General features: G+C 39.9%; 1 protein-coding gene across 1 annotated transcript in view; it reads right to left on the reverse strand.

Annotated features, from left to right (window-relative positions):
* Positions 1-17,475, reverse strand: part of MACROD2 (mono-ADP ribosylhydrolase 2) — a 2,703,848-nt gene that overhangs the window by 318,127 nt on the left and 2,368,246 nt on the right. The gene's annotated exons all lie outside the window — the stretch shown is intronic.

Below are 17,475 nucleotides of genomic sequence, written 5' to 3' on the forward strand. Positions count from 1 at the left end.
TTTTTTTTTTTTGGTGAAAATATACATAGCCAAAGAGACACCACTTCAAAAATTTCTACGTGCACTATTCAGTGACATCGATTGCGTTCTTCCAGTTGTGCTGCTATTCTCACTTTACGGGAAGGTTTAAAGAGCAAAATAGTTTCTCATTAAACAGTTGGTACACATGTTGCCTTATGACAGTGGTTAACAACCCCACTACATGTCAACACTGTCCTTACTCAACCTTGGGTTCCATATCACCAGCTCTCCTGTCCCCTTCTGTCTTCTAGTACTTGTCCCTGGACTGCTGTGGCTCATTAGTCACGTTTTGTTTTATGGGGCTGTCCAATCCCTGGCTGAACGGTGAACCTCGGAAGTGACTTCACAACTGAAGAATGCTGAGAATTCTTAATGGAGATCTTCCCCACACCCAGAGACACTGATGATAGCCCAAGAAAATTTGGTCAATTGCAAAGTTTCCTTAAATATGCATCTTTTGTTTTAAAACTGCATTCATTTCTTTTATTCTACTCTATTATGTTATCTTGGTTATCTAGTGCTGCTGTAACAGAAATAACACAAGTGGATGGCTTCAACAAAGAGAAATCCATTCTTTCACAGTCTAGGAGGCTAGAAGTCTGAATTCAGGGTGCCAGCTGCAGGGGAAGGCCTTCTCTCTCCGTTGGCTCTGGGGAAAATCCTTGTCATCAATGCTCCCAAGTCGAGGAGCTTCTCAGCACAGGGACCCCAGGTCCAAAGGGCACATCATTCTCCTGGCTCTTGTTTCTTGGTGGTATGAGGTCCCCATGTCTCTCTGCTTACTTCTCACTTTTATATCTCAAAAGAGATTGGCTTAAAACACAGTCTAATCTTGTAGATTGAGTCCTGCCTCATTAACATAACTGCCACTAATACAATCTCATTAACACCATAGAGATAGGATTTACAACACGTAGGAAAATTACATCATATGACAAAATAGTTGACAATCACACAATACTGGGAATCATGGCCTAGCCAAATTAATATGTATATTTTTGAGGGACACAATTCAATTCATAACATTCCACCCTTTGCCCCCCCAAAATTCATGTCTTTGCCACATGTGAAATATACTCACCCCATAATATCATAGCAAAAGCCTTAATTCAACTCCAAGTCCAAAGTCCAAAAATTCATCTTCATCTGTGAAATCTAGAATACAAGTTATCTGCTTCTAAAGTACAATGGTGGAACAGGCACAAGTTGGAATTTCCATTACTAACGGGAGAAATTGGAGGGAAAGAAGGCATAACAGGCACCAAGCAAGTCAGTAGAACACATTACCTTAGCCCTCAAGGCTTGAAAACAATCCTTTGTTCTCTGAGATCATTTACACAATGTCCTTGCCCTCCAGAGTCTAGGTATTGGTCACACTGTCCAGATTCTGAGTGGAAGCCCCTTGGCCCTGGGCTTCAGTTTTGTCTTCCAGGCCCCGGAAGGGCAGCTCTGCTCCCTGGGCTTTGGGCAGCTCCATTCTCCTAGCCTATTTGAGTAGCGACTCTACCCTTAGAGACCCGAGAAGTTATGGCCATACTCTTTGAGACTGAGGCAACTCTGCTTCCTGTTCTCCTTGTCTCTTCATCTTCTGCTTCCTGGTTCTTGGCCTCTTGGCTCCTCCGGCCTCGTCACACCCATCTGCCCTGCTGCGGCAAGTGTTCCAAAGCTCTGAAGCTCCACTGATAAGTGCTTGGAGGAACCCTACTCAGCCAGGAAGCCTCTTGTGCAAAGGCACTCAGCTCTCTTGCTCCATGGGTTGGCTGTAGCACTGTCTTGTGCTGGTCTTCTGGTTCCGCTGCTGCCGTTTCTCTGCTGCTGCTTCTCGCTGTCTGTGTTGTCTCCAGTGTAACAGCTCTCTTCATTTCCTTCTGAGTCCTCACCAGAATTGTCTTTGGTTTCCATAATTCCACCAATAATCTCTTCAAGGCAATCTAGGATTTTACTATTAGGCATTTTAAAACTTTTCCACCCTCTACCCATTCACAGTTTCAAAACTGCTTCCACATTTTAGGTATCTGCTAGAGCAGCCCCCCACTCTCTCAGTGTGCTATTCCCCTGGCTGTTGTTTCTTGGTGGTGTGAGGTTTCCGTGTCTCTCTACTCACTTCTCTCTTTTATATCTCAAAAGAGATTGGTTTAAAACACAATCTAATCTTGTAGATTGAGTCCTGCCTCATTAACATAACTACCACTAATCCTATCTCATTAACATCATAGAGCTAGGATTTACAACACATAGGAAAATCACAGCAGATGACAAAATGGTGGACAATCACACAATACTAGAAATCATGGCCTAGCCAAATTGATACACATATTTTTTGGGGACACAATTCAATCCATAACATATGTATTCATGCCTATCTTAGTATAAGAAATGTTTCTTTCCCTAAGTGTGTGTGTGTAAAATTCAAGCTCCAGGAAGATATGGCATTTATATCCTGTGGCTTCAAGTACCCCCAGTCCACATGAAAAGCCTCACTTTTAGAAGGACAGTTACCTTATGTAGCATTAATGGGAGAGATGCTCTATTCCTGGGCTTGTGGTAGAGTGAGCAAAAGTAAAATAAATTCAGATCATCCAGATTTTGAGTGTGGGCTGGACTGTTTACTGCTTGGTTTTTCATTTCCCCTGAATTGTTTTACTCCTCTGAACTCAGTATTTTCATCTGTAAAGTAGGGCTAATAAAGACCTACATCATAGGGTTGCCTAGGATATTCAATGGAATGAAGTGTGTGAAGTGATTACTACATAATAACTATCGAATAAATGCTAGCTGTCACTCTTTATAGGAGGCAATGGTGGTTTAGTGATAGAATTCTTGCCTTCCATGTGGGAGACCCAGATCTGATTCCTACCCAATGCACTTCAAGTGCAGCCACCACCCATGTGTCAGTGAAGGCTTGCATGTTGCTATTATGCTGAACAGCTTTCTGCAGAACAGCCAGACGAAGATAGACTAGGAAGAAAAGTATGCTGATTTGCTTCTGAAAATCAGCCAGTGGAAACCTTATGGATCTCAATGGTCTGATCTGCAAGACCGGGCAGTATTTCATTCTGTTGTGAACGAGGTCACCAAGAACTGGATGGTCAACATGATGGCAGCTAACGACAATGTCATTCTTAACAAGGTTTGATTTGGTTGGCCTGCAAACCTACTACTGAACAGCTTCAGAGTATTCAGTGAGTACTGAAGTTGGAGGCCAAAATAAAATCTACGGGTGCTTAGTTAAAATGCTGATTTCTGATTCCCACCCCCAAACCTCAGTTACTCTGATTTGTAGGTTTGGAGTGGTGGGTAGGAATCAGAATTTTTTAATGAGCCTCCCCACATTTGGTATTTCTATGCAAGTGGTCAGTGGTTCACACTCTGACAAAAGCTGGTTGATGTATTCTTGCCCTGTACCTTTGCAGAATAGGTGTTCACTATACATATGACTGGAGCCCTGGTAAAGAGCTCAGCTGCTAACCAAGAGACTGGCAGTTCGAATCCACCAGCTGCTCCTTGGAAACCCTATGGGACAGTTCTACTCTGTCCTACAGGGTCACTATGAGTTGGAATTGACTTTACAGCAACAGTTTTTTTTTTTTTTTTTTTTTATATATATATAGTGTTGTTCACTGTCAGAACACACTGTAATTAGAACTGCTGATTTGCCTACTTCTCAGGGTTCCAGACCCCCTCCAATTTCAAGCCCCCATATTAGTTTCCTAAAGCTGCAGTAACAAAGTACCACAAACTGGATGACTTAAAACAACAGAAATGTATTCTCTTGCAATTTTAGGGGCTAGAGATCAAAAATCGAGATGTCAGCAGGGCTATGCGCTAGGGAAGAATGTTTTCTTGCCTCTTCCAGCTTCTGGTGGTTTCTGGCAATCCTTGGCTTGTAGACACATCACTTCAATGTCTACTTCCATTGTCACATGGCCATCTTTCCTCTGTGAGTGTCTGTATGTCTGTGTGTCTGTCTCACATGGCCTTCTTATAAAAACAGTAGTCCTTGAATTTTGGGCCCACCCTACTCCAGTATGACCTTATGGTGAGTTAATTAATAACATCTGCAAAGACTCTATTTCCAAGTGAGGTCACATTATGAGGTTTTGGGTGTACATAAATTTTGAGGAGACACTGCTCAACCCAACGCACTTCCCAAACTTTGACAACAGTCATTTTATTAGCTAATTAGACTATGCTGTAAATCAGTGCCACTAAGTATGATGCATCTTATTGATATCTTTGAGTAACTATCAGAATAATATTTAATGACATTTTCATAAAATAATCTCCTTGCAACATATTGTTATGTTTCCTATGACAATATCCTATTCCTTGTCATAATACTTTTGATAATAAAATCTGCTGCTGGCATGTGCTCTGGTTCTTTAATGAGTTACTTTTGTATTGCCTTGTAGTTGTTCTTACCTTTTACATGTCACTGTGTGTCAGGTATGGAGCTGGCACTCAATAAATATTGAGTTGAACGTATGTATTCATTCAGCAAACAGCAGTGGGGGTTGTGGAGGACACACGATGTATAAGACAGAAATTTTCCTTCTTTCGAGGAGATTTTCCTGGACAGAGAAGATGAGCCCTTAGACCACGCCAAGAGGGTAGTGCAGGTTCTGAGCTTGGTTACAAATCCTGCTGTCACTGTTTACTAGCTGCAAACACTTGGGCAAGTTACTTAACCCACTAAATCTCATTTTTCCTGTCCATAATATGAGGATTATACTTTCCCCTACCTCGCAAGGCTGCTGTGAAAACTAAATATGTTAATAATCTACGTGAGTGCTGGGCACACAGCAAGTTCTCAATAAATGTTAGCAATGGTGGAAACCCAGAGGCAGGAGGAATGTCTGATAAAAACTCATGAGTTTCATCTGTTTCCCAACGGGATTATCAGCTTCTTGACTTCAGAGACCACATAATTATACTGTCCTAGCATCTCTCATAACTCTTCGCAAATCTGCTCCTCATAGGGGATTTGTATAATGTCACCAAATTCAGTCCTAGTCGATTGAGTCATTGAGTGATTCTGTCAGTCTCTTTGCCAGCAGCACTAGTAAAATCCTACATGCTCTAGGTTTCTGCTCCTACCCACAGTTTTCTCTTTAAGCAATGTAAATGTTTTGCCACTCAGATATCTGCAGGCAGATGGCAGGGGGTAGTAGATTGACAGCTGGCCAGAGAGAATGCCCAAGTGAAGTGGAATGTGAGGGATGCATATGAGATTATGCATATAGGCAGGAATGGGAGTGGGTGAATTGAAAAAGACAATGCTTCTGACTTTGTTGTTATTAGCTGTCTTTGAGTCTGCTCTCAACTCATGGTGACCCCACGCACAACAGAATGAAGCACTTTCTGGTCCTGCACCATCCCCGTGATTGGTTGGTGCAGGTCTGACTGTTGTGATCCCTAAGGTTTCCATTGGTTGATTTTCAGAAGTAGATCACTAGGCCTTTCTTCCTAGTCTGTCTTAGTCTGGAAGCTTTGCTGAAATCTGTTCAGCATCATAGCAACATGTAAGTCTCCACTGACAGAAAGGTGGTGGCCATGGGTGGATTATCCAACAAGCAAGGTAAGCACGGTGCTTACCTTGTTTACCACATCGTCTATAGTGAACAATTTCAAATTTTTTCACCACATCAAAGATTCCGCTTCTAGGTATGGCTGGCATCTGTCTCTCTCCCAACCCCAAAGCAACTTCCTACAGAATCAAAGTCTCTTTTCAAATTTACAATCTCTGACAGGGACGGATGACCCAGTGAGCAAGGTAAGCACAAGTAAGCCTGTGCTTACCTTGCATATTGAGTAATCTGCGCCTGGTGGTGGTTGAGCTTGAGGTGCGTTGGCTGGGAATCAAACCCAGATCTCCTACGTGAAAGGTGAGAATTCTACCACTGAACCACCAATACCATGAAACCACAATCATAACTAATGTCAAATTCGTATAGGCTACAGCATGCTTTGCCATAAAAATCCAGGGGGGTCAGGGAGCAAAGCAAATTGCAGATGCTAATTACATATCTTTGATTTTCCTGTAATGGCTGGATGTCCCTCTCAGTTGCAACTTTCTGATCATGCACATAATGCTTTGTTATTTTTACTTTGATGTAATATCATGCTATTGATTTTTTAAATGTGCCCATGGTAAAAATTCTATGCATATGCCAAGGAAAATTCTACCATGATTTTTACATTTGTATTTCAAAAATTATCCTAAATGTCCATCTGGAGCTTTGAAGTTAATGGATTTTTGGCTAGTTAATTTGGTCCACAACAACAAAATACTTCCTGCATAAATTCACTTAAGTGTCAGTTATTGTGAACAGGCCTATTGATTTAGCAGAAGTCACTTCATTACGTTGTTTCAAAAGTAAAAGCACTGGAGGGAAAATATCACATAAAATTAACATAACTACCAACACATGAACATGATTTTGCATAAACCGTCAAGGTGAAAAATGTTACTCTGCTCACACTCGGGGGCAGATTATTCAATAGGCAAGGTAAGCACTGTGCTTACCTTTCGTTTATCAGATCATCTGTAGTGAACAATTTCACATTTTTTCACCACATCAAAGATTCTGTTTCTAGATATGGCTGGCATCTGTCTCTCTACCAATCCCATAGCACCTTCCTACAGAATCAAAGACTCTTTTCAAATTTACAGTCCCTGACAGGGACGGATGACCCAGTGATCAAGGTAAGCATAGGCTTACTTGTGCTTACTTACTAATCTGTAGTGACCACATCTTTGATGTGGTGAAATCCATGTGAAATTGTTCACTACAGATTAGTAAGTAAGCACAAGTAAGCCTATGCTTACCTTACTTATTGGGTAATCCACCCCTACTCACACTGTACATTTAGAAAGAGCAGTACTGATACTTTACTTAAATAACAAAGTGGAGTCAACCTCCAAAAATGAGCCCCTGCCTTCTTTGAACTTATTCTAACCGAGGCAGTTGGTAAGAATTGGAAAATGCTGATGATAAATGCATAATAACGATAGCAGTTGGCATGCACATAGAACTCTTTTTCACTTTCAAAGTTTTTTTTTTCATGTCAGTTACCTCATTTAATTCACTATTACACTTGTGGTACCTGAAGCAGAGATGTGATGAATGGCCTCATTCCATAAACAGGGTGAATATAGTACCAAAAAAAAAAACACCTCAAAACCAAACCCATTACCATCCAGTGGATTCTGAGGTGTCCTGGTGGTGTAATGGTTAAGGATTCAGCTACTAACCGAAAGGTCGGTGGTTCAAACCTACCAGCTGCTTGGCGGGAGAAAGATGTGGCAATCTGCTTCCGTAAATATTTATAGCCTTGGAAACCCTATGGGGCAGCTCTGCTCTGTCCTACAGAGCTGCTATGAGATGATGAATACAGCACAGAGAGGTTAAATGGTGAGCTCAGTGCTACCCAGGTAGTGAGGAAAAGGGTTGAGGTTAAAATCTAGTCTTCTGTTTCCTGTCTCCTTTCTCAATGCTTATTCTATTAAATAAGGGTGTCTCAGAATGTAGTTCATTGCTAGTCAAATTCTTTTGATCTTCATTTTCAAGAATAAATGGTCTAGCTTATCAAGCAAGGCCAGATATTGGTTTCTTGAGCAATGAAGCAAACTCTTGGATCAAGAGAAGTAGAACATTACATGCCTACTCAGCCTTAGAGAGTGTAGGCTGACCCAACCACTTGCAACTAAAGTTTGTCTGCCTATATCTATCTGTCTAGCATCTATTCAATCACCCATCTATCTATTTGTTATACTGTGGTGGCTTGTGTATTGATGTGAATCTGGAAGCTATGCCACTTATATTTCAAGTACCAGCAGAGTCACTTATGGTGGACTGATTTCAGTGGAGTTTCCAGACTAAGACAGACTACAAAGAAAGGCCTTGTGATCTACTTTTGAAAATTAGACAATGAAAACCCTCTGGATCACAATAGAATATTGTCTGATATAGTGCTGGAAGATGAGGCCCCCTAGTTTGGAAGGCACTCAAAATACACAGTGGCCACAATTGACTCAAGCATACCAACGATTGTGAAGATGGTGCAGGACTGGGCAATGTTTTATTCTGTTGTACATGGGGTTGTCACGAGTCAAAGACAACTTGACAGCAACTAAACCAACAACACAATCATCTATCTGTCTATCTGTCCACTTATCTATTTTATTAAAGCATTAAAAATGAGTACAAATGGAATTTAAAACTGGAATTATGATGTTCAAAATAGCAAGGTGACCAATATGTTGTCTGTTTCGTATATGTGTTTCTGTTATTCCTATTAATGTGTTAATCAATGGAAATTGAGAAGTAAACTAACATTGGTCAATTTCTTTGGCATCTTTCAGAGTTCAAAAAAAACAAAACAGAATGTTAAAAATTATTTGGATACAAAAAAGTCTCTGGATTTTTGGCTCATTGGCTTTGGTCTTGATTGTTGACAAAGTGTAGAGTCACTCAGCACCTCATTTTCTCATCTTCAAAATAAAATGGTTTAAATTGAAAGTTTCCAAGGGCCTAATTGCTCTCAACTTCTCTGATTATTGGTGCTGTTACTTTCCCAGTGCCTCCACCAGCGTATGCCCCAGGCATCCCAAATAAGAGTCAGGCACCTGTGGACCCAGGCCTGCTGGGATCAGGAAGCCACAAAGTCCACCATGACAGCAGTCCTCAAGACTTAGAAGTAGGGTCAAAAAGGGTCATATCTCACCTTGCATCACTCTAGCCCTGATTTCAGCCACCATGACCCTGACAATTGAGTCTTGCTTCAGACTCCTCAGCTCACTGACCCTTCTCTTGGGTCTCTAGTCTCTTCCACTTCCTTGCCCAACTGAACCCAAAACATCTGCTCAAATCCTGTCTTAGCTTCCTATTTTCCTCTTCATGAATTCAGCTCCAGTCCTGCTGCTATGTGGGAGAAAAGGAAGCTAAGACAGAACCACTTTGTTCAATTTTTTTTTTTTAAAGCAAAAAGAAAGTTTTATTTGGCATATATTCAAAAGGGCAAAAGTGGGAAATGGACAACCATGCTGCCACAGTCATGTCTGCCTGAGTCCAAGGAAATATCACAGAACAGGAAAAAGTGGGAATATGGACAAGCATGCTGCTAGGGCCATGTCTGCCCTAGTCCAAAGAATATTACAGAATAGGCAAGAATGGGGAAATGGACAAGCATGTTGCCATAGCTATGTCTGCCCAAGTCCAAGGAACGTTACAGCTCTTTGTTCAGTTTTTGCCATCTCTATTTCTAGGGCTCGATGTCCATCTAGACACAACACAAATTACCTCTCCCTTAACAAACAAGCCTTCACCAGAACCCTATCAAGCACCACTGCCCAGACTTCTCATAATAATGCTAAACCTCCTCCCTCAGACTGGACCTCCCCAGTATGATGACTGAATATTGACACCTGAAAAAAGGATGAAATCTGCTCATATTTCCTGGGACATAGCTGATGATCTTTCTCTGACTTAATATTCTTTGTGTTCTCATTTATCCCCTTTTGCTTAGCTCATTCTCTCTCTCCCAGAATAGTATGGGCTACCGTATGATCAAAGCCAACATGTAAAATAGAATTAAAGCCATTCCATCTCACCGGGATGGTGATGGGAGGATAAAATGAGATCACAAGGATAAAACGCTTTGAGAAACTTAAAAGTGAAATATACATATATGGGGTTTTATCATGTTATGAAAATGTAAAAAAAAAAAAAGATTAAAATTTTAACAGTCTTTGAAAGGTATTTTTGTTGTTGTTGAAAAAAAAAGTTTACTTTTATTCATCAGGACAAAGAAACCCTCTTAGAATTGGTGTTTCTGAACTCAGTATAATTTAACCAACATGCATCATATTTGGCATTTTCTAAAGTCTTCCAAAACTTGCCTGGGGAGAGTATTTGCTTTATTTATTTATCTTTTAGTCTTTTTCTTCTTCTTCTTTTTTTTTCTTTTAGTAGAGTTGGTCACTGTGTTGATATTTTACTTGATACTAGTTTGAGGAGATTGTGCAATCAACAGCCACTTGTTAAGTCACGGAATTGTTTTATTTCACAATCTGTAAAATTTAAAAATGTTGCGATGACTTTGGACTAATATTTGTGTCCTTTCAACTCTGTAGAAGTAAATATAGATGAGCATGGTGTACTGATGCTATCCTACCTTGTGAAACATGTATTAGCAAATGTATGTCAAAATGAAGAAGATCATTCTTTGCTTTTCCATGTGAAATGATACCATTATTTTTCTAGCCTAAACAGAAATGCTTTGTAGTACTTTCTATTTCTATAGAGGGCAGGAGAAGCTATGTTTGGTCAACCACACATGTTTGTTCCTACAAAAAAAGCAGTAAAGAATTATGATATTGATTTCTGGCCAGATCACCATAAAGTGGAAGGTGAAGATACGGTGAGGAATAACAAAATATTTTTCTTTATCTTTTGCCTATGGGTAAAGCAATTCTTATGGCTTCATCTTGTATTATGCCATGATTGTTTCTTCTCAAACGTGGTTGCAGATTGCAGGGGCTGGTGAGAAATTTTGCAGTTACCTGAGCCATTCTCATGGCCAAAGTGCCAGACTTTCTTTAGCAGCCTTAGTTCACAGTGGTCCCTCTCAAAGAAAATTTTAGGAAAGAAGTTGAAAGAGTAATAAAATAATATTATTATTTCTGTTTTATAAGTAAAGCGAGGTAGAGAAAATTCAAGTAAGTTGCTTAAAGTTATAAAGCTAACTACTAGTAACATTGGTCAGCTATTGATACAGAACAATTACAAAGTTGCAGTGTTATAGAACAATAAGGAATCATTCTTACAGAAGTTTGATCAATTTGAGGTTCAGCTAATCTAGCCTCGAAATGGCTGGGAGCCTCTGTTTCAGGCTATGAAAATTGAGGCTCTCTGCTTTTCACCATAGGTCATTGGTTGGCTGGGCAATTCCACTCCATGGGCTTCTTCTTCTTTTTGGACTAGGGAGCTGCGAGGGAAATGTTCTCATTGCAGTGTTAAAACTGCAAAAGCAGAAAGTAAAAACACACATTGTTTCTTATGGCATAGGTTTGGAACTAACACATCACCACTTCCTGCTGCTTTTTATGGCCAAAAGTAGTCACAGGGCCAAGGCAAAAGTCAAGAAACTGGGGCATGCTATGTACCCACAATGGGACAATAGCAAGTACGTAGATACAGGAAGAGGTTAAGAACTCAACTTGTGATACAATCTACCCAGGTGATCAGGTAGAGATTTAAACCCATGTAATCTGGTTCCACAGTCCTTGCTCTTAAGTGCGATGCTATACTGCCACTCAAGAGATGCTTCCATTTCTTCTCTTCAGGCAGAGATATATTGCAAGTGGCTTCTTATGAGGGATGAGGGATTAAAAAAAACTGGGCCTACTCTAACATTGGAAACCCTGGTGGCATAGTTGTTAAGAGCTATGGCTGCTAACCAAAAGCTCAGCAGTTCGAATCCACCAGGTGCTCCCTGAAAACCACATGAGGCAGTTCTACTCTGTGTCACCATGACACAGAATTGACTAGACAGCAACGGGTTTGGTTTGGTTTTTAGTTTACTCCAACATTTATGATTTAAGCTGAATTAATAGTTCTGCATGTAGAATGAGGTAAATGTTACACACAAACACATGAGGAAATAATTTAGGCAAAAGATGGTGCATATATCCGTATCTGCAGTTGTATCTATACATGTACTTATGTGCAGGTATATATAAACACACACAAATATATATACACCCACTCCTGGTGTAGTGGTTAAGAGCTTGGCTGCTAACCAAAAGGTCAGCAGTTGGAATCCACCAGTCGCTCCTTGGAAACCCTATGCAGGCAGTTCTACTCTGTCCTTATAGGGTCGATATGAGTTGGAATTGACTCGACGGCAACAGGTTTTGTTTTTTTGGTTTTGTTTGGTTTCCTCACTTATTGACATAGTTAGGTTCCAAAGAGCAAGTCATGATAAGAAAATAGGTGTTATGTGACAATGGAGGATGACCACATCAGTTCACAAAATAAGCAATGATTACATCATTACGTAACTACCAAATTACATCATTACATAACTGCCAAACCACTAAGAATCATGGCCCAGCCAAGTTGACACATTAACCTTAACCATCACAGCCAGCTTTCTCTCTCCTTGTACCTTGGCGTTTGTTACTGCCAGATGCATATTAATGCACAAAATAGTCGTATGGTAGATTTTTTACTATTTTCACAAATGCAAAATGTCAGATAATGAGACAGTCAATAAATGAAGGGTAGGTGTATATATGTGTGTGCCTTTATCTCTCTCTCTCTCTATATATATATATGTGTGTGTGTGTGTGTGTGTGTGTGTGTGTATATGCTAGAGTCCTGGTGGCACAGTGGTTAAGAGCTAAGGCTGCTAACCAAAAGGTCAGCAGCTTGAATCCACCAGCTGCTCGTTGGAAACCCTACGGGGCTCTGTCCTACTGGGTCACTATGAGTCAGAATCAACTTGATGGCAATAGGTTTGGGATATATATATATATATATATATATATATATATATATATATATATATACACACATACACATATATATGTATTCAAAGGCAATGCCCCAAACTATCTGGGTTTTAACTGTATATTTCAAACTAACAACTTTTTAGGAAAGCATTCTTAGAGTTATAAATGTTTTATCAAATAAAACCAGACTGCAAGTATTTGTCCATTTTAGTGATGTACTTATTTAAAAGGTTCAATCTACCTTAAATCACAACAATTTTGAATGCAAAATGATGCTTAACATTTTTTTCATATGATTTTAATATGCTGCTTTTTGTGCATGTGGAATCTAAGAACTTATCAAAAACTAGTGGGACTCACTGGATTTCATCTCACAGTTATTGTGATGTGGCTATACTGAGCAATCTCTTCTCATCAAAGCACAATTGCCATAGAAATAGCTAAGTGAATGAAATACAGTTGCTAAAGGATAATGAAATGAAATGAACCCCCAAAGCCATCTTTCCAATATAAATCACAAAGTTAGTTGCAGTGATCTGAAAACAGAATGTAAGGATGTGCACAAGCCAAATAAAGCTCAATTAATGATTAATTTTTGAATTGCATCTGGTGAATATGTAATTAAAGGCTCCAAAAGATGGAGACATTAAATTTTACATAGAAAGATAAGAAATGCAAAGACTAGTATTAGAATAAAAGCAACTTCCTTCTATGCCTTTGCAGTGTGAAATAATTTCGCGTAAGCTAAATATCATTTGTTGCTCCTGTGTTTGTTTGCTTTGTTCCTTTTTAGAAAGGAGATCCAAGTGTTACTAAATTAAAAAGAAAGAATTATCATAGCCTCATAGAGACAAGGGCTTGCTATAGTATGAAAAGGTTGAAAACTCTCAACTTAGACAAGAAACTTTAATGTTGGGCAGATTTCTGAAACATTCTATACCAGTTATTTTGAAACTTTTCAGTCGCATAAATCCATGAGGCTCGGGTGAAATAATAGCTCCAACTTAGTTGGCTTAGTCATCTAGTGCTGCTATAACAGAAATACCACAAGTCGATGGTTTTAATGAAGAGAAGTTTATTCCCTCACAGTCAAAGTAGGCTAAAAGTCCAAATTCAGGGCATCAGCTCCAGGGGAAGGCTTTTTCTCTTTGTCCGCCTTGTTCTCTTTGGTGTTCCCTGGACTAGGAGCTTCTCTGCGCAGGGACCCGGGTCCAAAGGACGCGCTCTGCTCCCGGCACTGCTTTCTTGATGGTATGAGGTCCACAACTCTCTGCTTGCTTCCCTTTCCTTTTATCTCTTGAGAGATAAAAGGTGGTGCAGGCCACACCGCAGGGAAACTCCCTTTACATTGGATCAGGGATGTGATCTGGGTAAAGGCGGTGTTACATTCCCACCCTAACCCTCTTTAACATAAAATTACAATCACAAAATGGAGGCCAACCACACAATTCTGGGAATCATGGCCCAGCCAAACTGATACACACATTTTTTGGGGGACACAACTTAATTTATGACATTAGTCCCACCAAAATTCAACAACAAACAGTACAAAGGGTTCAGTGACTAATAATTCTAGAATGTCTGATCACTGTTAATTCGTATTGCAGGCTGAGTCCAGGCAGGTTGGAATGAGAAACCATGCAGTTGGTGATAGGCTGGGAATTGCACAAAAGGTATGCATGACTCAAATTACAACAGGGCTAAGGAGGGATCTAGGACTATCAACTGAGGTAAGAGTCTGCTACTTTTGCACATCCTTAGAGACAGACCAGAGGTTTTGTAAACAAGAGCAATTTAAGCAATCTGTGGTCAAAAGCAGGTCAGAGGTCAAAGCACAAGTTAATAAAATTTTGTTAATGGCTGCAAGCAAGCCAAGTTACCAGAAATTCAGGGAAGATAGAAAAGAAACTCTCATTGAGATAGATTGGCACAATAGCTGCAAACATGGTCTCAAACATATCAATGATCATGAAGATGGTACAGGACTGGGCAACATTTTGTTCTACTGTACATAAGGTTGCCGTGAGTCAGAGCTGACAATGGCAACTAATAATGACAGTAATAACAAGAAAACCTAGGTCATGGCAGTCTGAGAAGGAATGAGTGAAGAATGCAGGAAAGACAGATCGATGGAGCTAGTGATCAAAGAACAGGAATATACCTAATCACAACATGGGGTTCACTCAACAGAAGAGACGTCAAGGAATTCTTGTGATGGCAGCATGTGGTTCATATCAGAGGTGGATAGGAGTCTGCAGGGTTGCAGGTAAAGTGCTGGCAGTTGACTAAGGAAAAAGTTGAGGGACCAGCAGACTTTGACACAAATGAAGTGTTCCAGTCAATAAGATTTTCTGTGTCTCTTTCCTAAGACATCCTCTCTCTGTCAAAAGTTCAGAAGACTAGATTACCAAGCAAGTTTCAGAGAAAATCATAAAAGATGTTATATTAAAAAATAAAAAAATAAAAAAGGCTTCATTGAGCAAACAATATTAAAAACACTGAGTGTTTAACCTTGTTTAAAGTTTAAAAAGGGTTTCTTTCATGTTTTGGGTCCCTTTAGGGGAAGTCCCTGTGCAACAAAACCAAAAATCTTAATAACTTAAGAGGAGCCTGTGAACCAAGTGCATATGTGTGAGAGTGCATACAGCCCATCTTGTTGCAAAAAAAAACAGACATCCTTATTGAACCCAGGCCAAGCTTCCTCATAGCTCTGATTCAAAATAGAATATCCAGGGACCCAGTCCTTCCGGTTTCCATTTATCAAGGCAACCATCATAGGCACAATCTTTAGTACACAACTGGACCTTCTACAAAGAAATAACTGTGGTCTACTTGCTAACCTTCTGACCAATTGAGCTCATATTCGTTCCTTGAAAACTCTTGAGGTTTACCATAATTTGGTATTACTGTTCTGCTCAAGGGACCATTGTCAGATCATATTAAAGCAGTAAGTCCACCAGCTACTCTCATGTCAAAGTTATTATGGATGGTCAGTCCCTTTCAATCCATCATTTATTATCTGAAGGCAATTTATGAAATGAACAAAAGGAGTATTGCAATTTGTAATAAAATTATAGAAACTTTTCTAAAACTGAGATACATAGTCATGTAAGTGAATGTTTTTCTGGTCAGCCACATGAAACAAAACCAGCCTCAGTGCCTCAAAAGATTAATGTGGTGAACTTTATCTCTCTTTTTGAAAAGATCATGACCTGATTATGAATAAAGGAGGAAAAATATTCCATACATAATGACTATTATGACTCATTTCTGTGTAACTGACCACCAATTAGTTGTAATGAGATTGCTTCTACAGAAGATATAAATTTCAAGAAAGGAGCAGGCGCATCAGTCATGAGGGGTTTTCTGCCACAAATACTTTGCAACTCTCATTCCATATTCTATGGAGTTCACATCTGCATCAAGTCCATTTACCCTCTCACAGGTAGAGAAATGAAACATCTCTTATCTCCATAGCACTATTAAAATTTAAGGCATTGTGGCCTGGGGACCATAGTTTTAGGGGACATCTAAGTCAATTGGCACAACATAGTTTTTAAAGAAAAAATTGATCTACATTCCACTTTGGTGAGTAGCATCTGGGTTCTTAAAAGCTTGCGAGCAGCCATCTAAGATACATCTATTGTCCCATCCCGCTCAGAGCAAAGGAGAATGAAGAAAACCAAAGACACAAGGAAAATACTAGCCCAAAGGACCAAAGGATCAAATGAATAAGAGACTTGACCAGCCCGAGACCAGAAGAACTAGATGGGGCCCACCTACCACCAATGACCGCCCTGACAGGGTACACAACAGACAGTCCCAGACAGAGCAGGAGAAAAATGTAGTACAGAATTCAAATCCACGTAAAAAGACCAGACTTAATGGTCTGACAGAGACTGGAGGAACCCCTGAAACTATGGCTCCCCAATGCTCTATTAACCCAGAACTGAAACCATTCCCGAAGCCCACTCTTCAGACAAAGATTAGACAGGACTGTAAAACAAAAAATAATACACGTGAGGAATGTGCTTCTTAACTCAACCACATATACAAGACCAAATGGGCAGCTTCTGTCCAAAAGCAGGATGAGAAGGCAGGAAGGGACAGGAACTGGTTGAATGGACACAGGGAACCTGGGGTAGAAAGGGGGAGTGTGCTGTCACATTGTGGGGATTGCAACCAATGTCACAAAACAATATGTGTACAAATTTTTGTATGAAAAATTAACTTGAGCTGTTAACTTTCACCTAAATCACACACACAAAAAAAGTTAAGGCACTGCTATTATTAGATACCCGTTCTGAGTCTGAGAAACGTAAATGACACTGAGTTGAAATCCTATTTCTTCCACAGGAAAAAGAATATTCACCAAAGTTGCGTGATGGCAGAGGATACCTGGAGCCCTGTATGGAAACAGATGGCTGGTCTGTCTTCCCACCTGTGGTTGCTGCTGCTAACGGCTCTGCCTGATGGCCTGGTTCCTGGGCATTTCTTAGACTCATTCGGATAGAAACAGTGGCGATTGCGAAGGGAAGGGAGAGGGAATGACAATTGTTGCTTATGTATTTTCTAGGCATCGTACAAGGCACTTTACAGATTTTATCTCACTGAGTGGTGTTAGTTGGAGCTAGCCCTCCAACTGTAGTGCAGGTTAAATATTTGTGTACCGATTTTGCAGATAAGGAAAGTCAAAGCTGTAATGGTAATTTTTAACTGCTTGAGAGTTTAGGAGTCAGACAGATCTTGTCTTGCATTGTGGGTCAGTATCTTGTTAGCTGTTTGTCTTTGAACAAATTACTTAGCTGCTATAAGCCTCAGTTTCCTCATCATTCAAATGGGAATAATAATATTTCTCTTACAAGTATATATGATAATAATTAATGTTAATAATTATTGTTAATATCATCATCAAAATATTAGTATTTTAATAATTT

The sequence above is a fragment of the Trichechus manatus genome, unplaced genomic scaffold (genome assembly GCF_000243295.1).
Source record: "Trichechus manatus latirostris isolate Lorelei unplaced genomic scaffold, TriManLat1.0 scaffold00042, whole genome shotgun sequence".
NCBI classification, from domain to species: Eukaryota; Metazoa; Chordata; class Mammalia; order Sirenia; family Trichechidae; genus Trichechus; species Trichechus manatus.